The sequence below is a fragment of the Erythranthe guttata genome, chromosome 5, assembly GCF_056151865.1.
Source record: "Erythranthe guttata isolate IM_541 chromosome 5, IM_541, whole genome shotgun sequence".
Taxonomy (NCBI): domain Eukaryota; kingdom Viridiplantae; phylum Streptophyta; class Magnoliopsida; order Lamiales; family Phrymaceae; genus Erythranthe; species Erythranthe guttata.
The window spans coordinates 11739680-11759821 of NC_142537.1; the positions used below are offsets into that span (position 1 = coordinate 11739680).

The window sequence follows — 20142 nt, forward strand, 5'->3', positions numbered from 1 at the left end:
CATGATGCACGGGCCATGTGGAGAATTGAACTTCAAAAACTCGTGTATGATCGAGGGAAAATGTAAGTATCACTATCCACGATCATATTGTGAAAGCACTGTGCAAGGTAAATATGGATATCCAATCTATAAAAGAAAGAGAAATAGAGTGACAACTGAAGTTCGTAAGGCGAAGCTAGATAACCAATGGGTGGTTCCTTATAATCCATATCTCTTATCGAGATACGATTGCCATATAAATGTCGAGATTTGTTCTGGAGTTACAGCGGTGAAATATCTTTACAAGTACATTTATAAAGGACATGATAGGGTGGCATTTCAAATATCACAAAAGGATCAAGAGATGATCATTGATGAGATTAAACAGTTTCAAGATGCTCGGTGGGTTTCTGCTCAAGAAGCAATGTGGAGAATTTTCGAGTTCAATTTAAATGAGATGTACCCTTCAGTAATTAATTTGGCCCTTCATTTACCAAATCAACAATCTGTAACTTATTGGGGAAATCAAAATTTAGAGAATGTTCAGAGATGGGATCACACATCTAAGACAATGCTAACATAATATTTCTCTATGTACGCAAAAAGTGAAGATGCAAAAAAATATCTTTACCGAGAATTTCCATAGCACTATGTATGGGACAATAAATTCAAATGCTGGAATGAGAGAAAGAAAAGAAACGTGATAGGACGGGTAAATGGTGCAAATCCTATTGAAGGAGAAAGATTTTACCTGAGGTTACTCTTGAATCATGTTAGAGGGCCAACATCATTTGAAGACTTACTAACTGTGAATCATAAAAAATGCTCAAGCTTTAAAGAGGCTGCACAAAGAAGGGGCTTATTGGAGTCGGATCAAAGTCTAACTGAATGTTTAAACGAAGCCATCTTTTTTCAAATGCCACACGAGCTAAGAAGATTATTTGCTATCATCATGGTTTATTGTTCACCGACTGATGTGAAGAACCTATGGGATAGTTACTTTGATCCAATGTCAGAGGATTTTAAAAGAGAGCCAGGAACCACAGATATGCTTCAACTTGTCAAAACTTTGAAAAGTCTGAATTATTTCTTGGAGAGCATGGGGAAAACCATCAAATCATACGATCTTCCCAACATTCCAGTAGAGTTCAACAATATCCAAGATGATTTGCCGCGAGAGATCAAAGATGAAATTTCAATATCAATACCTGAAGAAGATTATGAGGCAGAAAATAAGTTGAATCCCGAGCAACATAAGGTTTTTTCAAGAATATTAGATTTTGTGAAAGAGGAAAAAGTGGCATTTTCTTTATTGATGGACCAGGTGGAACGGGGAAAACATTTCTATACCGTGCATTGTTAGCTCATATTAGATCCAAGAAATGTATAGCAATCGCAACTGCAACATCTGGAGTTGCTGCTGCAATAATGCCAGGCGGAAGAACAGCTCATTCACGTTTCAAAATACCATTAGATGCAAATGCCTCGAGTAGTTGCTTTATATCTAAACAAAGTGAGCTGCTGAGCTATTACGCAAAGCACAATTGATAATATGGGATGAAGCTCCAATGGCTAAAATAGGGCTATCGAGAATGTTGATAAATGCCTTCAAGATATAATGGGAAATGATAAATATTTTGGTGGAAAAGTTGTTGTATTTGGTGGAGATTTTCGACAAGTATTGTCGGTTGTTTCTAGAGGAACGGTCCACCAAACAATTTGTGCGAGCTTGGTTAAATCACCTCTATGGGGTGAAATGGAAAAAAATAGTTTGAAGACTAATATGAGAGCCAAAACCGATTCAAAATTTAGCGAGCTCTTACTTAGAATTGGAAATGGTGAAAAACCAACTGATACTGAAGGCAATGTCAAAATTCCAGAAGAGATGATTATTCATTATAATAATGATGAAGACTCGATAGACGGACTTATTACGGCTATTTTCCCATCTCTCGGCGAAAATTCTCATTCAGCTGGTTACATGACAGGCCGTGCTATACTTGCGACAACAAATAAACATGTAGACAGATTGAATGAGAAATTAATATCTATATTTCTGGGTGAATCGAGAGAGTATCATAGTTATGATGAAGCTATTGACAATACAAACAACTTCTACGATGAGGAATTTCTGAACTCTTTAACACCAAATGGTCTTCCTCCTCATAAGTTGTTGCTAAAAAAAAATTGTCGAATAATTCTTCTACGGAATCTAGACCCATCAAACGGCTTATGCAACGATACAAGGATGGTTTGCAAGAATTTTAAGGATAACGTCATCGATGCTGAGATAGTCTTTGGGCAACATAGCGGAAAACATGTTTTTATACCTAGAATACCACTTTCGCCGGCTGAAAATGAAGGTTATCCATTTAAGTTCAAGAGAAAACAGTTCCCAATTAGACTTTGCTTTGCCATGACAATCAATAAAGCACAAGGACAAACAATTCCAAATGTAGGAGTATATTTGCCACAATCAGTTTTCTCACATGGCCAACTCTATGTTGCGTTATCAAGAGGAACTTCAATGTCTACCACAAAAGTGTTGATAAAACCAAGCACTTCAGGAATGCAAGAAGAAACGGCAACCAAAAATGTCATTTACAAACAAGTTTTGGCAGCAGGTATGGACGATAGTGGGTCGTTTAAATAAGACCTCTATTTGGAACCAAAAAATAAAAGTAATGTCACTTGTGTTTATTTAACAACTAACATTATTAATATTCAATTCATGGCAGGCTACATTAGGAATGACTGATGAAGTTGATATGATGAAGTATGTCCCTAATGCTTCAATCTCAAACCACCCAACTGTATATAAGGTAATATGTAATAATGTTGATCTTAATGTTAAACATCACAATAATAAATTGTCACTAAATCAGATTCATAACATATAATATCTAAGTTTAGATATTACATTTTTTGCTATAGCTTTCATGGTTTTCATGGAGAGGTCTATCCATTTACACACTCCTCGATGTATTCAACTTTTATTTATAAATTTCATATAGAGAAGAAATGTTAGTTACAAATAAATGAAAATATTAATCTCCAACTTTCTCACTGAACAATCAATGGAGGTTATTCTTTGTTATCTTCAAAATGTTCGTTGTCAAGAGATATTTATTGATAGGGGAAATTATTGTTTTCATCCCTAAATTTGCAATGATTTCACATTTGGTCACCCAAATTCACAAATAACATATTTCGTCCCTCATGTTCCAATAATTTAACATTTTTGGTCATTTCCGATAATTTACTGTTACTCTATTACTTAAGGTAGTGAAGGGCACACGATTGATTATGTTATTTTTAACGAGAAACTGACGGAAATGACTAAAAGTATTGAACTCTTGCAACATAAGAGACGAAATTTGTTTTTTTGTTAACATGAGTGACCAAATGTCGAATTGGTGCAAACTTGAGGGCCAAAAACTTTATTTTTCCCTTTATTTATATCAATTCTACAAATTACCCAAGCGATGATTCTTTGGCCCAAAAACTTTTCTGCTTCTGAAGATGGAAATTGTGAAAGACACAACTCACACACACTGTGCGTGCGTAATTTTACCTATAAACGAAATTTATGAAATCGCTGAGCTCTGAAGTTGGAGAGAAACGAAACCTAAATTTTATTTCAATTTTAATCTTGATACAAAACTTTGCACATTGTATTTTGAATTCTCCTGTAACTGTTACTGTGTGTTTAGGATGAACATGGTGATAAGATATGTTTAAAAAATATTCGATAGAACAAGACGAACAAATAATATGAAAGAGAGAGAGACCCACGGGTTCCTTTTGCAAATTATTTTAACATAGGGAGATTTTCTACAGCAGGGTACCAATTGCAATTAACATTTTTCATTTTATTGTGCGAATTTGTAGGAATAAATTGAAATGGGTGCAAAATTATAAATATATTTAAGAAATGAGTTGAAATAGCATGGTCATCTGCTCCATATATGTTCTTTTACGTAAAAACTAACTAAAAATTCAAGCAGTGGACTGGAAGAGAAAAAAAAAATCGATTAATCAATTTCGTAAAAGAAAAGTAGAAGGGCTAAAATAGAAAAATGTGAATAATATAGGGACCACAACTGTAATAATAATTTTAATTTTAAAAATAATCATATCTAATTCTTTCACATATTTATGATAAATTTTTTTAATAGATTTATTTGAGTCAGTGATGAAATAAATAAAATCCAATGTTTTGCAAAAAACCGGACCGGACATCGAAGCGGAAGGGCAACTGGGTCACGGTTCGACCGATTCAACTGGAATTATTTTAATTTTTAAGTATTAATAAACACTTAAGTAGTTATATAATACCTATGTTGAAAATATACACATATTTTCATTAATTTTTTAACATTTCATGATAAAACTAGATATAAATATCATAAAACAAAATATAAATTACATATATTAAAACCTAACATACCACTTTAATTCACAATGTTTTTCTAAAATAAAAAATTAAAACTACAATATAATTAATTAGTTCATCAATCTTGTGCACTCATATAATATTAATATTCTTATTCCATTACTTCAACTCTTGCTCATAATTACCGAATTTGTAAGTTTTAATCCTTGAATCGTCAAATCCTTTTCTATTTTGCATAACAAACAACATTTTTTCTCTGAAAATTGGGTTTTGGAGCAGTTTCCGGTTTCCCGGTTCGACCGAGTTGTTTTCCGGGTTTTCGCCTTTCACCTGGTTTTTTGGATCTTTTGGGTTTCTGCACTAAATCAGACCGGATCTGGCTAGGGTTCCGGCTAAACCAGTTCGATTTTCAAAACGTTGATAAAATAATCTCTACACATAAATATTAAATATTTTATTTTACTTCCCAAAAATTAATTAGCTTTCATTTTCGTCATATTTTTATTGGAATTAAAACCAAAATTAAAAAACCGAAAAAAATAAAAAACAAATATTCCATTTAAACAGTCAAAAAATTTCATTAAAGAAACAATATTTTTTCTTCTTTTCTTTCTTCTACAGAAGACTCTAAACTCTTTTCATATTCTACTACCAAGTCTAACAAACTTGAAGGAGATTATGTTTATAAAAATACTAATTACGATCCTTGATTGTCATTAATTGAAAAATTGAATTTTTACATCGTTACTTTATGATGGACAATGATAAGGGAAAAATTAATACCTCCATTGAGAATCTTTTTAATGATATACTCTTCTATTTATTCAGTTTCAGTTTCAGTTTCACGACCTTAATCAAATTATAATTATGAAACCATAGAGGTATGAGTTTTATTTGCAGCTATTAATTATCACATTCATTCTTTTGGGTAAAGGATCGTCATATACACACATTAATATCAACATAATTATGCCAGAATTTCAACAAACAGGCATCCATCTCATTTCATGCTAATAACACACACAAATTCTAGCTATATAAATATACAAACTTTGTGAGTCCCATATTGCACCAAGTACCTACTAAATATCAGAAAAAATATATTGCACCAAAGGTCCAGGTATATGTTTCTGCCTTCTCCCACCTACTGATATTCTTTTTTGAGTATTCTTATTTTTTTCCTCAATAATAATAAATATTAACCTTTTTATGTTTGAAGAAATGGATTTTGAACCGAAGTTGGGATTTACATTACCTTGTATCATTTTTTCTACTAATTAAGCCATTTTTTCATCCCATCATTTATTCGATGTAATTTCAATCGGCCCAAAACCCTCCAAAAAAGATGATTACCGTTTTGTATTTGCTAGAAAAGTTTATTATACATACTCTTCACTGACACTTTAAACTTTCAAACACTGACAGGATATCCAAGAAAAATGGCATCAAACTCGACAATTACCATAAGAACTTTGCGAGACAACCAACAACCAGGGACATTACACCTTACAGTTTTGCGAGTTGCAGACGAAATAGCATGTGGAACATTTTTTTCTAAAAGGATTAAAAAGATCATAATGGTTGATGAAAAGGTTAGTATATTTAGTAATATTAACATAACATTATTTATACAAATATAATTATAATATTACAATTACAAATATTGTACAGGGAGCACGGATTGGAGTACTAATTTTCAATGACGACATCCAACACTTCAACGACTTATTCATCAGGAACAAGACGTATGCTATCTCTAATCCACATGTTCAGAACAATAACCCGTTGTACTCCAATGCACATCCACAAATTGAGTTGGTCCTAAATAAGTATACCACGGTTAACAAAGCTTCTGAACAAATCAATGTAGACAACATTATTGTCTACGAATTTTTGAAGTTGCAACTCATAGATCCTATTATTCACAACACGGAAGCAATTGGTACCATTATTCTTTCCTTCAATTTGCAAATATAAAATAAATTATGTTATTTTATAAACAAGATTCATTCTCTTTCCAGATATTTGTGGAATTGTTATAAAGGTCAGAGAAAAGACAACAACAAGAACTGCAAGAGGAGCTACCAAATATGTTCGAGAGATAACAATAATGAACTCTGAGTAAGTAACTAAAATAGTAACATAATTTCAATGTCTTCGGTCATTATCTACATTTTGATATTTCAGATCTCGGTCGGTGGTTGTTTCCCTTTGGGAAGACATGGCAACAAATGACGGAAACGATCTTCTGCTTCTCGCAAATGAATATCCAATAATTTCAACTGGACACGTTACAGCAAAAAAGTATCTACGTAATAAGTATTTAATTATAATTGATATTTTAAATGTAATAAAAGTTTATTTCCTAAGATCTCTAACCTTCAAGTACACTTTTTTAGGTGAACTACATCTACAAACTACTATGGCTTCAATAATACAAATCAACTCAGGACATGAAGAAGTTGAACACCTTAGATCATGGTATTTCATTACAATTAATTATATATAGATAATTACATTCATATTTAACCAATTACTATTTATTTTAATTTACGGGCTACATCAAAACAATGATCCTCTTAAAATACATGAATTAGCAATGAGGAGAAGGATAAAAGAAGCAAAGGAAACTGTTGAGTGTAGATTTTACACTCAATACGTTTACTTTACGTGGATCTTTTGTTTAGATTTAATTATATTTGTGCTTTAATTGATTGATTTTGTGTTTTATAGGTGAAAAACGAGAATTAGGTGTCCATGAAGGAAAAAAGATCAAAAAGAAAGGAAAAAGTTGTTGTAGATGCATAAAATTAATTAATTGGTTAATTAAATTAGCCAATTAAATTGTGGCTAAATTAAATTATAATTTATCTTACAAAATAAGTTATGGAGATAATTATCAATTAATTATTGGCCAATAGGATTATTTCTTCTCTTCCAAGTTATAAGAGATAAATATCAATTTAAAGAGAGCCAATCAAATCGCGCCACGTCATCAAGTAGACTTTAAGTAGGACTCTTATTCTACCACTATAAATAGGGACCCTCTCTACACAATTCAAGACACAACTCAAAAAGAAGAAAAACCGTAGGAGAAAATTCTCTCTACAATATTCAAGTCGTTCTTCATCAAATTCAAGGCGTTTTTCATCAAATCGAGGGCGTTCTTCAACAAATCAAGATCGAAGGAAGATTGAAGGGTCAAATCCATCAAGAACTTCAAGATCTTCAAGTCAAAACCCGTCAAAGTTCAGCGTTTCGATCCGAGATTCAAGTCGCAAGACCCTCGGAAGACGTTATTCAAATCCAAATCAAATCCGGAGAAGATCAAGTCAACGACCCGTCTCCGAAATTCAAAGTCAAACACATATTGTTCTTGAGAGAAGAATCAGAGGATTAAATTAGAGTTTGTAACCCGCAATATATTTTATTTTAATTCAATAAATTATCTTTGTGCAAGTTTTTCTTGTTTGTCTAAATCGCAGATAAGAATTTGTTGCTACAAATTTTGGCACGCCCGGTGGGACCTCTCTACCTCTCATCTCTTCTCTCTCGAAGTTCCTCGAAGTGTTGCAGTGACTGCTCTACGTTCGCAATGAATGCTGCTACTTCGGATTCATCGAGTGTGGGTGTATTTACAAGGAATATGGCTAAGAATGTGCAAGCATCCTCCGAGACTAGCTCAACGCCCCAAACCATTGAGAAGGGCTTACCACCTCTTGTCAACACAAGTGCAGACGTAGAAGGTTCAAAACGAGAGACTTCACAGCCCACGCCTCGTTCAACATCAAGCTACTCAGAGGTGGCATCCGTCATGACAACTAACGCTACAACCATGGAGGAGCAAATTGCAAGTTTGACAAAGGCCATTGAGGGACTCGCAAAGCATGTTCAACAACGAGATTCTCAAATTGCCGAGTTGATCAACAAGATGGACAAAGCCGATGCTAGTCAAGCTGTGGAAAATCAGATAGAGGTTCAAGACGAAGTCGAGACATCCACAAAGCAACAACCGGTTGAAAACGAGAAGGCTCCAGCTCAAGAACTTCAAGTTTCTCCAGAAGGGATGATTCATGTAGATCAAGTGATGACGCTGATCAGTGGAACCATCAAACGCAAGTTGGAAGGAAGCTCGAAGTCTCCATCAACCTATGTCAAGCCATACACGCAAAGGATTGATGATCTAAGGATGCCAATGGGCTATATACCTCCAAATTTTCAACAATTTGACGGCAAAGGCAACCCCAAGCAACATGTGGCACACTTCGTCGAGACTTGCAATGATGCCGGGACATACGGAGATCACCTCGTCAAGCAATTCGTCCGATCGCTCAAAGACAACGCGTTTGATTGGTACACTGATTTGGGGGCAAACTCCATCGATAGTTGGAAGCACTTAGAGGAAGAATTTCTCAACCGCTTTTACAGCACTCGAAGAACAGTCAGCATGATTGAGCTCACCAATTCCCGCCAATGGAAGAAGGAACCTGTCATCCACTACATCAACCGTTGGAGAAATTTGAGTCTTAATTGCAAGGATCGACTGCCTGAGACATCAGCTATTGAACTGTGCATCCAAGGAATGCAATGGGGACTCCGATATATCCTTCAAGGAATTCAACCTAAAAGTTTTGAAGAGTTGGCCACTCGAGCACATGATATGGAATTGAGCATAACTGCAAATGAAGTCGAAGAACCTTCATTCCAAAAGCCGTACCAACTCAATGAAGAACATGTCGAAGAAGAACAAGAAGACCATGAGGATGGGGGCAAGTCTTTTGAAGAAGCAACACCCTATGCAATATGACAAGTTTAAATCAAGTGAAACACTCCTTGACACGAGTTTAAAAGGTCTACAAGTCCAAATCAAGTGAAACACTCCTTGACACGAGTTTAAAAGGTCTACATGTCCCAATCAAATGACATACTCCTTGACACGAGTTTAAAAGGTCTACATGTCGAAATCAAATGAAATACTCCTTGACACGAGTTTAAAAGGTCTACATGTCCAAATAAAACGAAGCACTCCTTGACATGAGTTTAAAAGGTCTACATGTCCAAATTAAATGAAACACTCCTTGACACGAGTTTAAAAGGTCTACATGCCCAAATCAAATGAAATACTCCTTGACACGAGTTTAAAAGGTCTACATGTCCAAATCAAACGAAGTACTCCTTGACACGAGTTTAAAAGGTCTACAAGTCCAAATCAAGTGAAATACTCCTTGACACGAGTTTAAAAGGTCTACAAGTCCAAATCAACTGAAGTACTCCTTGATACAAGCATAAAATATCTACATATCCAAATCAAGTCAAGGCTCCTTGATACAAGCATAACATATCTACATATCCAAATCAAGTCAAGGCTCCTTGATACGAGCATAAACTATCTACATATCCAAGTCAAATCAAGGCTCCTTGATACGAGCATAAACTATCTACATATCCAAATCAAGTCAAGGCTCCTTGATACGAGCATAAACTATCTACATATCCAAATCAAGTCAAGGCTCCTCGATACGAGCATAAACTATCTATATATCCAAATCAAGTCAAGGCTCATTGATACGAGCATAAACCATCTATATATCCAAGTCAAGTCAAGGCTCCTTGATACGAGCATAAACTATCTACATATCCAAGTCAAATCAAGGCTCCTTGATACGAGCATAAACTATCTACATATTCAAATCAAGTCAAGGCTCCTTGATACGAGCATAAACTATCTACATATCCAAATCAAGTCAAGGCTCCTCGATACGAGCATAAACTATCTATATGTCCAAATCAAGTCAAGCCTCCTTGATAAGAGCATAAACTATCTACAAATTCAAGTCAAATGCTCCTTCAGTACGAGTTTAAACTGCAAATGTTTCTCCTTGTCCACATGAGTATAAACTGTGCACGACATCCCTCAAAAGGATATATTTTGAACTACGTTATGACTTGATCCCTTTATAGGGTACGTAGGCAACTTAGAATCTCTCTAAGTTCAGTCATGATTTGAAAAGATATATGTTCTTTGCTAGATCAAGCTGCAATCAAAGTTGAGCAATTATCGAGACTCATCCACTCCAAGATGCATTGTCCGTGAACAAGTCTCGAGGGGGCATTTGTAGACGCATAAAATTAATTAATTGGTTAATTAAATTAGCCAATTAAATTGTGGCTAAATTAAATTATAATTTATCTTACAAAATAAGTTATGGAGATAATTATCAATTAATTATTGGCCAATAGGATTATTTCTTCTCTTCCAAGTTATAAGAGATAAATATCAATTTAAAGAGAGCCAATCAAATCGCGCCACGTCATCAAGTAGACTTTAAGTAGGACTCTTATTCTACCACTATAAATAGGGACCCTCTCTACACAATTCAAGACACAACTCAAGAAGAAGAAAAACCGTAGGAGAAAATTCTCTCTACAATATTCAAGTCGTTCTTCATCAAATTCAAGGCGTTTTTCATCAAATCGAGGGCGTTCTTCAACAAATCAAGATCGAAGGAAGATTGAAGGGTCAAATCCATCAAGAACTTCAAGATCTTCAAGTCAAAACCCGTCAAAGTTCAGCGTTTCGATCCGAGATTCAAGTCGCAAGACCCTCGGAAGACGTTATTCAAATCCAAATCAAATCCGGAGAAGATCAAGTCAACGACCCGTCTCCGAAATTCAAAGTCAAACACATATTGTTCTTGAGAGAAGAATCAGAGGATTAAATTAGAGTTTGTAACCCGCAATATATTTTATTTTAATTCAATAAATTATTTTTGTGCAAGTTTTTCTTGTTTGTCTAAATCGCAGATAAGAATTTGTTGCTACAGTTGTAAATAAGGAAACAAATCAAATTGGAAGAAGGAATCTCGCCACAGCTTTGACAGTGTCCACGATTTCGAGCATATCTCTCTCATACGAACTCCGAATTAGGTGATTTTGACGGCATTCGAAAGCTAATTTCAAGGGCTACAATTCTTATTTACACAACATTCCAAAATTCGGACTCCAACATGGCGCAAATTGACGAACAAATCCTGATGGGGGAAAGTGGCGGAAATTGATTCCTATTAGGTTTCCACTACTTCCTTATCAAGAAAAGCCTATAAAAGCAACAAGTCTCTACACCATAAACACGAAATTTTACACCACAAAACACGAAGAACGAAGATCAACGAAGACTCAAGCATAGTTTTTCTTATTTCTTTTATTTTTATTTTGTTTATCATAAGAATTACGAGTAGCTAAGTTTTTAATCTAGGATTTTATTTGAACCCTATGTGGTAATTCGAACCTCTTTTTCTACTTTTATGCAAGTTTAATTCTTCGATTATTTCTTCTATTTTGATCTTATTTAGCGCATGAACGTAGCTAATTTATGTTGCTATTGGTTATTGTTAGAACTGATTGACAGATCGTTTTAATAATTAGAACAGGGATAGAAGAGCCTTCGAGTAGTTTTCACCGGATGAGTGTGTCAATTGCATGTATTATCGTAGACATATAGATAATACCTTAGGTAGCCGTTTACGAGACTTGTTATTTAATGCTTTATTTATACTAGGTTTGCATAGACATATAGTGAATCTTTTATGAATAATAGACTTATAATACAGCGACAGCTGGTTATGAGTAATTTCGTGTCTTGGGTTAATAATCGGGAATCATAACTTGCATGATAGGGAATTAATTGGGTGAAGAATTATCGCATAGGGGGAAGATAAAATCCTAGATCCGTTTTATATTAATACTTTCTCGTGTTTAATTGCTTTCTTAATTAGTTTAATTTATTTAGTTAATTAATTTGACAAACTTGCGTAGGCTGGATAAAAATCGTAATTGTTAAAATTTGGTACTTAGGATTAAATAATTTGCGTATTCCCTGTGGGATCGACATCCGACTCTCACGAGTCTACTTTACTACTTGTTTGCGATACGTGCACTTGCGTGTGGGTATTTAGCACCCAACAAGTTTTTGGCGCCGTTGCCGGGGAATACGGCTAAATTATTTATTTATTCTAATATCAAATTTGAGCAATTTTTCTTACTTCAGCCATTTAATTTTAATTTTAATTTTTTTTTTTAATTTTGATTTTTTTTTTTAATTTTGATTTTTTTTTTTTTGTTACATGTCTGGTTACAATGTTGGGGCACCTCAAACGGGATATGAATGGCTTCCAACTGACGTATACCTCCAAAACACCTATGATATGCCTCCGTTTTGTTCCGCATGTGGTGGAAATCATTATTCCGATCAATGTTGGGGATCACCAAAGGCGACAAATTTCGTCGAAATTACCAACGGAGGTTATTGGAACACTTACACCAACACATACGAGCAAAGCTTTCAAGACCAAGATTTGAACGAGTTTCAACATAGAGAGCCACAAATTGATGATTTTCAAAATTATTATCCAATGCAGCAGCAGACCACTGATGAACAACTTGATTTGGTATCCCTTATTGCCGAATTCATGAAGTCCACTCAAGCATCATTTCAAAGCATGGAGATACAACTGGAAGAGATGACACTCAAATTAAAATCTGAATCTCTTGAAAATATTCCAGACGAAATCGGCAATGGTTATATCAAAAAAAATTCGGGTGAAGCCTGCGGTGAGAAAAATATTCTATGTCCAGAAAATAGTGTCGATATGAGAGAAATATAAATTACGAAGACACTTGAGCATGATGAATCTGAGAAGGCAATCGAGCTAAACCACGAAGAAGCCTCAGAACAAGAGAAGAAGGAGATGGATGTAATGATTGAAGATGTTCTAGTAGTGGACCCTGTCGTTGATCTAAATGTAGATTTTAAGGCATCAATAGAGGTTGATGAGAAAACGAATGTGTTTGAAGTGGAGGTTATACGCGGATGTGAGGTTTTTGTGTACCGATTTGAGGGAGCGGGTGATGAAGATCCCATCTTAGCTTCGTACCGATTGATTACAACCAAGAAAGACTACAAGCTAAGGTGGACCCTGATATATTGCAATGCTATCCATGCCGTGGTTGCAATTGAAGTGATAGAGCTCATGGATGGATGCGCAATCTACAAGGCTTTGGATTGGACATAACAGTTTTAAGAAGCAAAGTCTGGCTAAAGACTTAAAACTTAGCGCTTCTCGGGAGGCAACCCAAGCATTTATCGATTTTCGTATTTTTATTTATTTTTATTTTTCTTAGGATTTTAGCATGCGCAAACTAACAATTTAATCTTGTTTTGATTTTTAGGTCGAAAATCAAAAACTAAGGGATCGGACGTTAAATGTGGATTAAACGAACATCAAAGAGTGCATCCCGGAGAAGGACCTTCCGACTAATCAGGTGTATTCTATCCTTGAACTTTGTTCTAATTGCATTGAGGACAATGTAAATTTTAAGTTTGGGGGTGTAAAATTACTTGTTTTTATGTGCTTTAATTTTTTTTTAGTTTGCATGCCTTAGGATTTTTTTTCGTTTATTTATTGTTTTCTTAAAAAAAAAAAATTGCTTGAGTCGAATGCATCGATGAGTTATAATTATGAGAGATGATCAATGTTTGATGATGAGATTGCTTGTTTTGTGTGATGATTAGATGTTTGTTTAGCTTTCGATTCAACGGAACTTAGAAACGAATTATTGCTAGGAATCACACTTTGTGCATTGTTTTGGTTGAATGTTTTGTATTTTAAATTTGGAGTTAATTTGTGTTAGATCATGCTATGTTCGGTTTTCGACCTCACCTTAGAAAATTTATGATACGAAGTATTGAGTAGTGAGTGATTTGGGATATGATTTGGGCCTTCTTTGATCCGTTTGAGCCTTTCAAGCCGACCTTTTTATCGAAATTTTCCTTAAAACCTTGATTTGAGCCTCGGAGAAAAGGTGTTCTTTCTTTTATCCAATGTGTATAAGGTAGAATAGATGGAGATTCTTGAAAAATTACCCCTTGGAGTTCGGTTGAAATTTTTTATAAGGTCCTTCTTCTTCTTCCACGAAAAAAAAAAAAAAGAAAGAATAAAAATCAAAAAAGAGAGAGAAAGAAAAAAAAAAGAATAAGAAAAATATATATATGCGTCTATATATATAAAAAAAAAAAAAAAAAAAAAAAAAAAGAGAAAGAAGAAGAAGAGACTAGATGGAGAAGTAAGGACTAGTTGTTGAATTGTTTTGAAAGCTCGATCTATTGTCTTAAGATCAAAAGTGGAGACTTTTGAACTCTTAAGAATCGAGTTTATTAAAGTCCTTAAAGGTGAATTCATTGTTTCAAACGCCTATCTTTCAAATTTTGGCGTAATCACCTCAATTCAAGAAGAATAGCCACATATACCCATATTTCCTACCTCGAACCAAAGAGCCTAACAATTGAAAGCCAAAAAGCCCCAATGATCCCAATAGCTTAATGTTCGATATTAGTAGAGTAGAATAATTTGGTGAGTATTTAGAGTCAAACATATGCATGTAAGCATAAATTTTTTCTATCTTTAATTTACAAATATTGGATGCTTGAAGCAATTGCATGATTTGTGGTTTTTGGTTATGGTAAGTGACTAAGTGCTTTTGAATTTTGAGCTTGCGAATGCCTACGGATTTTCATTATAATTACAAGTTCTGAAAACATGAAGATGGTCATTGATCTATGTGATGAGATGCGGTAGTTGAGTCATTTGCTTACGATTAGATTTTGCTTGAGGACAAGCAAAAGTTCAAGTTTGGGGGTGTGTTGAGTGTAGATTTTACACTCAATACGTTTACTTTACGTGGATCTTTTGTTTAGATTTAATTATATTTGTGCTTTAATTGATTGATTTTGTGTTTTATAGGTGAAAAACGAGAATTAGGTGTCCATGAAGGAAAAAAGATCAAAAAGAAAGGAAAAAATTGTAAATAAGGAAACAAATCAAATTGGAAGAAGGAATCTCGCCACAGCTTTGACAGTGTCCACGATTTCGAGCATATCTCTCTCATACGAACTCCGAATTAGGTGATTTTGACGGAATTCGAAAGCTAATTTCAAGGGCTACAATTCTTATTTACACAACATTCCAAAATTAGGACTCCAACATGGCACAAATTGACGAACAAATCCTGATGGGGGAAAGTGGCGGAAATTGATTCCTATTAGGTTTCCACTACTTCCTTATCAAGAAAAGCCTATAAAAGCAACAAGTCTCTACACCATAAACACGAAATTTTACACCACAAAACACGAAGAACGAAGATCAACGAAGACTCAAGCATAGTTTTTCTTATTTCTTTTATTTTTATTTTGTTTATCATAAGAATTACGAGTAGCTAAGTTTTTAATCTAGGATTTTATTTGAACCCTATGTGGTAATTCGAACCTCTTTTTCTACTTTTATGCAAGTTTAATTCTTCGATTATTTCTTCTATTTTGATCTTATTTAGCGCATGAACGTAGCTAATTTATGTTGCTATTGGTTATTGTTAGAATTGATTGACAGATCGTTTTAATAATTAGAACAGGGATAGAAGAGCCTTCGAGTAGTTTTCACCGGATGAGTGTGTCAATTGCATGTATTATCGTAGACATATGGATAATACCTTAGGTAGCCGTTTACGAGACTTGTTATTTAATGCTTTATTTATACTAGGTTTGCATAGACATATAGTGAATCTTTTATGAATAATAGACTTATAATACAGCGACAGCTGGTTATGAGTAATTTCGTGTCTTGGGTTAATAATCGAGAATCATAACTTGCATGTAGGGAATTAATTGGGTGAAGAATTATCGCATAGGGGGAAGATAAAATCCTAGATCCGTTTTATATTAATACTTTCTCGTGTTTAATTGCTTTCTTAATTAGTTTAATTTATTTAGTTAATTAATTTGACAAACTTGCGTAGGCTGGATAAAAATCGTAATTGTTAAAATTTGGTACTTAGGATTAAATAATTTGCGTATTCCCTGTGGGATCGACATCCGACTCTCACGAGTCTACTTTACTACTTGTTTGCGATACGTGCACTTGCGTGTGGGTATTTAGCACCCAACAGAAACCACTCTCCATGACCTAATACACAACAGGGCTTCCCTCTGTGAGGCATTTTCTAATATTTTTTTTCATATTATTTATCGTACTAAATTGAAATTTTCTTACATTAAATTTTATATGATGAATATCACTTACTGAAATAAATTTTATAGGATAATTATTACTTCTTCGAAGCCATTGTCGATAAGGTTGAAAATAAATCATACATTTGGTACAACTCGTGCATAATATGTAATTCATCAATATCCAAGAATATAGGAGATATAATGGCTTGTAGAAAATGCAACAATGATCATGTTGAAACAACACCAATAGTATAAAAGTAATAACTTCATCTAACTTTTACTTCGATTATCTAAAAATAATCAATAAAATACAATACATATATAGGTTGCTCTGAAATGTCGTGCAAGGAAATGTTAGAGCTTTCATTACTCTCTTTGAGGAAGCAGCAATGTTGTATGTTGGATGTCCCGTAAATGAATACTTGATATCAACGGAGCAGGTAAAATATAACTTAAAATTTTATAGTTTTAATTCTCCATCAAATCAAGATCAATCCTAACATATTGTTGTGTATAAATTGCAGGACGAAACTAAATCGAAGTATTATAAGAGATTGAGCTTACAAACAACAATAAAATTTAGGTTTCTCATTCCTCTTAACAAGAAGGCAACAATTATTAATGCCCAACTCAATGTTGTAGCAGAAGTCATCGAGAAGCTAAATCCCATAAAAGAAATGGATATAAACAATGAAACTAAGGTGGCAAAAATCAAAAAAGTACGGAAAAAGATTTCCAAGTCCATTGAAGATAATGATGAGAATCTAATGACTACACTAGACAAAAAGACTACAACAATGAAGTTAGGAAAAAAGAAAACAATTCCTAATGATGAAGAAATAAGCATTTCAAGCGAAGACGACGAGACCATACACAAATTGTTCAAGAGAGCAAGGAAGACCTCAAAAGAGGCGAAGGCAGGAAGTTTAACTCGTGCGGTCAAACCCAAAAAAGAAAGGACATGCTGCTGAATAAAAAATAACAGTAATAAATTTTCATTTTGTTCAGACCAAAGGAGATATTGCCCTTTTGATCTAATAATGAGAAATAAATTATGAAGTTATGGTGGTTTACCCAAATAATATAAATAAACTATTTTACCAATATATGACGGTTATATAATCTACAATTTAATATAATATTTTTTTTCCAATTTTTATACTTAACTTGCATTAATATATAAAAAATTATCTACAAATGATTCAATACAATTTTATTTTTCGATCACATAACTAACATTATAAACTATTTAAACACGTGCAACGCACGTGCCCTTTTCTAGTAAATAGAAAAAGTAGGGTTGTGGGTGCTTTTAAAAAAATAGCTTAAAGTAGATTATTTTAAGAAAAGCAAAAGCAAAAGTTGATTTTGCAAACACCTGAAAACAAATTATAAGCAAAAAAAAGCTCATAATCACTTTCAAAAAGCGTTTGCAAACACCACCTAAAACAAAGGAAAAATCACACACACAAATTAAGTGCCAAATCGTAAAAAACAACAACAAATACTATTTTCAAAGACCGACAAATTTATTTAACAAGGAAATTATACCAATTTTCTTTTTGGCACCGCAAATCAACAACATATAAATGTCATCGGAAAGAACTCAAAAATGAAACGTGTTATGACAGAGCAATCAGAAGGGGTTTTTGTGCATAAATCCCTAACCAAACATCTTTATTATTCTAGGTTTAGGGGCTATATCTCTTTCACCAATAAGCCCATGCCCTTAATATTTATTATAAATAAACATTCATGTATATGACAATATTACCCCCAGCCCTTTATACCCAATTCTTAACTGTAACCCCAATTTAATCAATTTTGTCCACAAAAATTCAATTTTGACCACAAAAATCCAATTTTGACTTATTTTTTCAAAAAAAAAAAAAAATTGCCGCCGAATTTCGGCATTGACTTTTCGATTTGTTTGTTTTTTTTTTTTCTGGATTTTTTCGCCGGTCTCTGGCATTGACCTTTTTTTTTTCTTTTTTACGTCTGCCGCTAAACGTTGACCGTAATTGTGCTGTCACTGGCAGTAAATTAACGTAATTATACTGTCAATGACAGTTAATTAACGTAATTGTACTGTCGTTCACAATACATTTATGTAATTGTTCTGCCGTTGACAGTAAATTAACGTAATATTATTATTTTTTATTTTTTGCTATTTATTTTTATTTTGTTTGATTTGTTGATAAGTCAACGTAATTACTGTAAACACAATAATATTACTGTCAACAACAACAATATTATTATTTTTTTGGGTTTTTTGTTTTGTTTGAGTTATTCACGGAGTAACGTAATAATATTCATGTCTATTATTGTAATATTACTGTAAACACAATAATATTATTGTGGTTGACGGTAATATTATTGTTGTTATAGTAATATTGCTGTCAACCACATCAATATTATTATTATTTTGTTTGGATCTTTTTGTTTGTTTGAGTTATTCACGGAGTAACGTAATAATATTACTGTCGATTATTGTAATATTACTGTTGTTATAGTAATATTATTGTCACTCAAAGTAATATTAATTCTTCTGTTTTTTTATTATGTTTACATTTGTTGAACGGTCAACATAGTAATATTACTCTATTACACAATAATAATGAGTTTTGTTGTGTTAAAATTACTGTGCTAGAGATTAATATAGTAATATTACTGTGTTAAACTGTAGTATAGTTAATTTTGCTGTGTTTAATAGTAATATAGTTAATATTACTGTCAATCAGAGCAATATTGCTGTTTAAACAAAGGAAAAAATGTTACGGAAAAAAAAAAAAAAAAAAAAAAGTCAACGCCGGAGACCGACGTTGACCGCCGGTCAACGCAAGAAACCGACGAAAAAGAGAGAAAAATAATAATAATTTGAAAAGTCAACGCCGGAATCTGGCGGCAAAAAAAGAATTTTTTGAAAAAAAAAATTTTGAAAAAAAAGTTTTGGATCAAAATTGAATAATTTGTGAAATTTGGGGTTAAATTGAGGTTAAATTAAATTAAAGATGAAATTGAAGCATATTAAAGTATGAGGGGCTATTTTAGTCTTTTACAAAAATGTGGACCATGTATGAACTTATTTGTAAAGGAGTTTTTTATTTGAATCTCTTTATGAATAAATACCCATTGATAGACTTATTTGTAAAGGCCCGATCAGAATGCCAATCTTGATCTTATCTTGGTTGCCATAGTGTAATCATACAATCGAATCATCTCTATTTATGGGAGAAAATAAAGTATTGTAAGCTCAAGTCAAGATAATATTGTAATACCATGCAATTACATTGTCAAATATCCGTTTAACTCAGTCAGAGACTCGAAGATGCAAAATTCCCAAAAGAAAATAAATCCAATGTTATTATTGAATTTTCCATTTTAATAGTTAGATTAGGGAGAATGCCGAAAAGATTTAAGAGTTCATAGTCTTTTGAGTTTCTTGAAACATTTGGAGTAGCATAAACAACAAAATTCTCGGCATACAATTTCAAACTCGTTGCAGTTTTATACAGGTTTTTGTTAATGCAATGAATTATGACTGATTTTAACTCCAGATTGCTACATGGTTCAGCACATTTAAGAATTATGAAATGCAAACTCTAATTTAAATATCACCTTGTGTTTCCATATGAGCATGGTGGAGCTTCCGAGATTGTATCTATACACACGGTTTCATGGCTTGAGTAAATATATTTGGACGCTG

General features: G+C 33.4%; 1 pseudogene; it reads left to right on the forward strand.

The window, feature by feature from the left end:
• The first annotated feature begins 1 nt into the window (after window position 1).
• LOC148770625 (ATP-dependent DNA helicase PIF1-like) lies at window positions 2-2728 on the forward strand (annotated as a pseudogene).
• Window positions 2729-20142: the final 17414 nt, after the last annotated feature.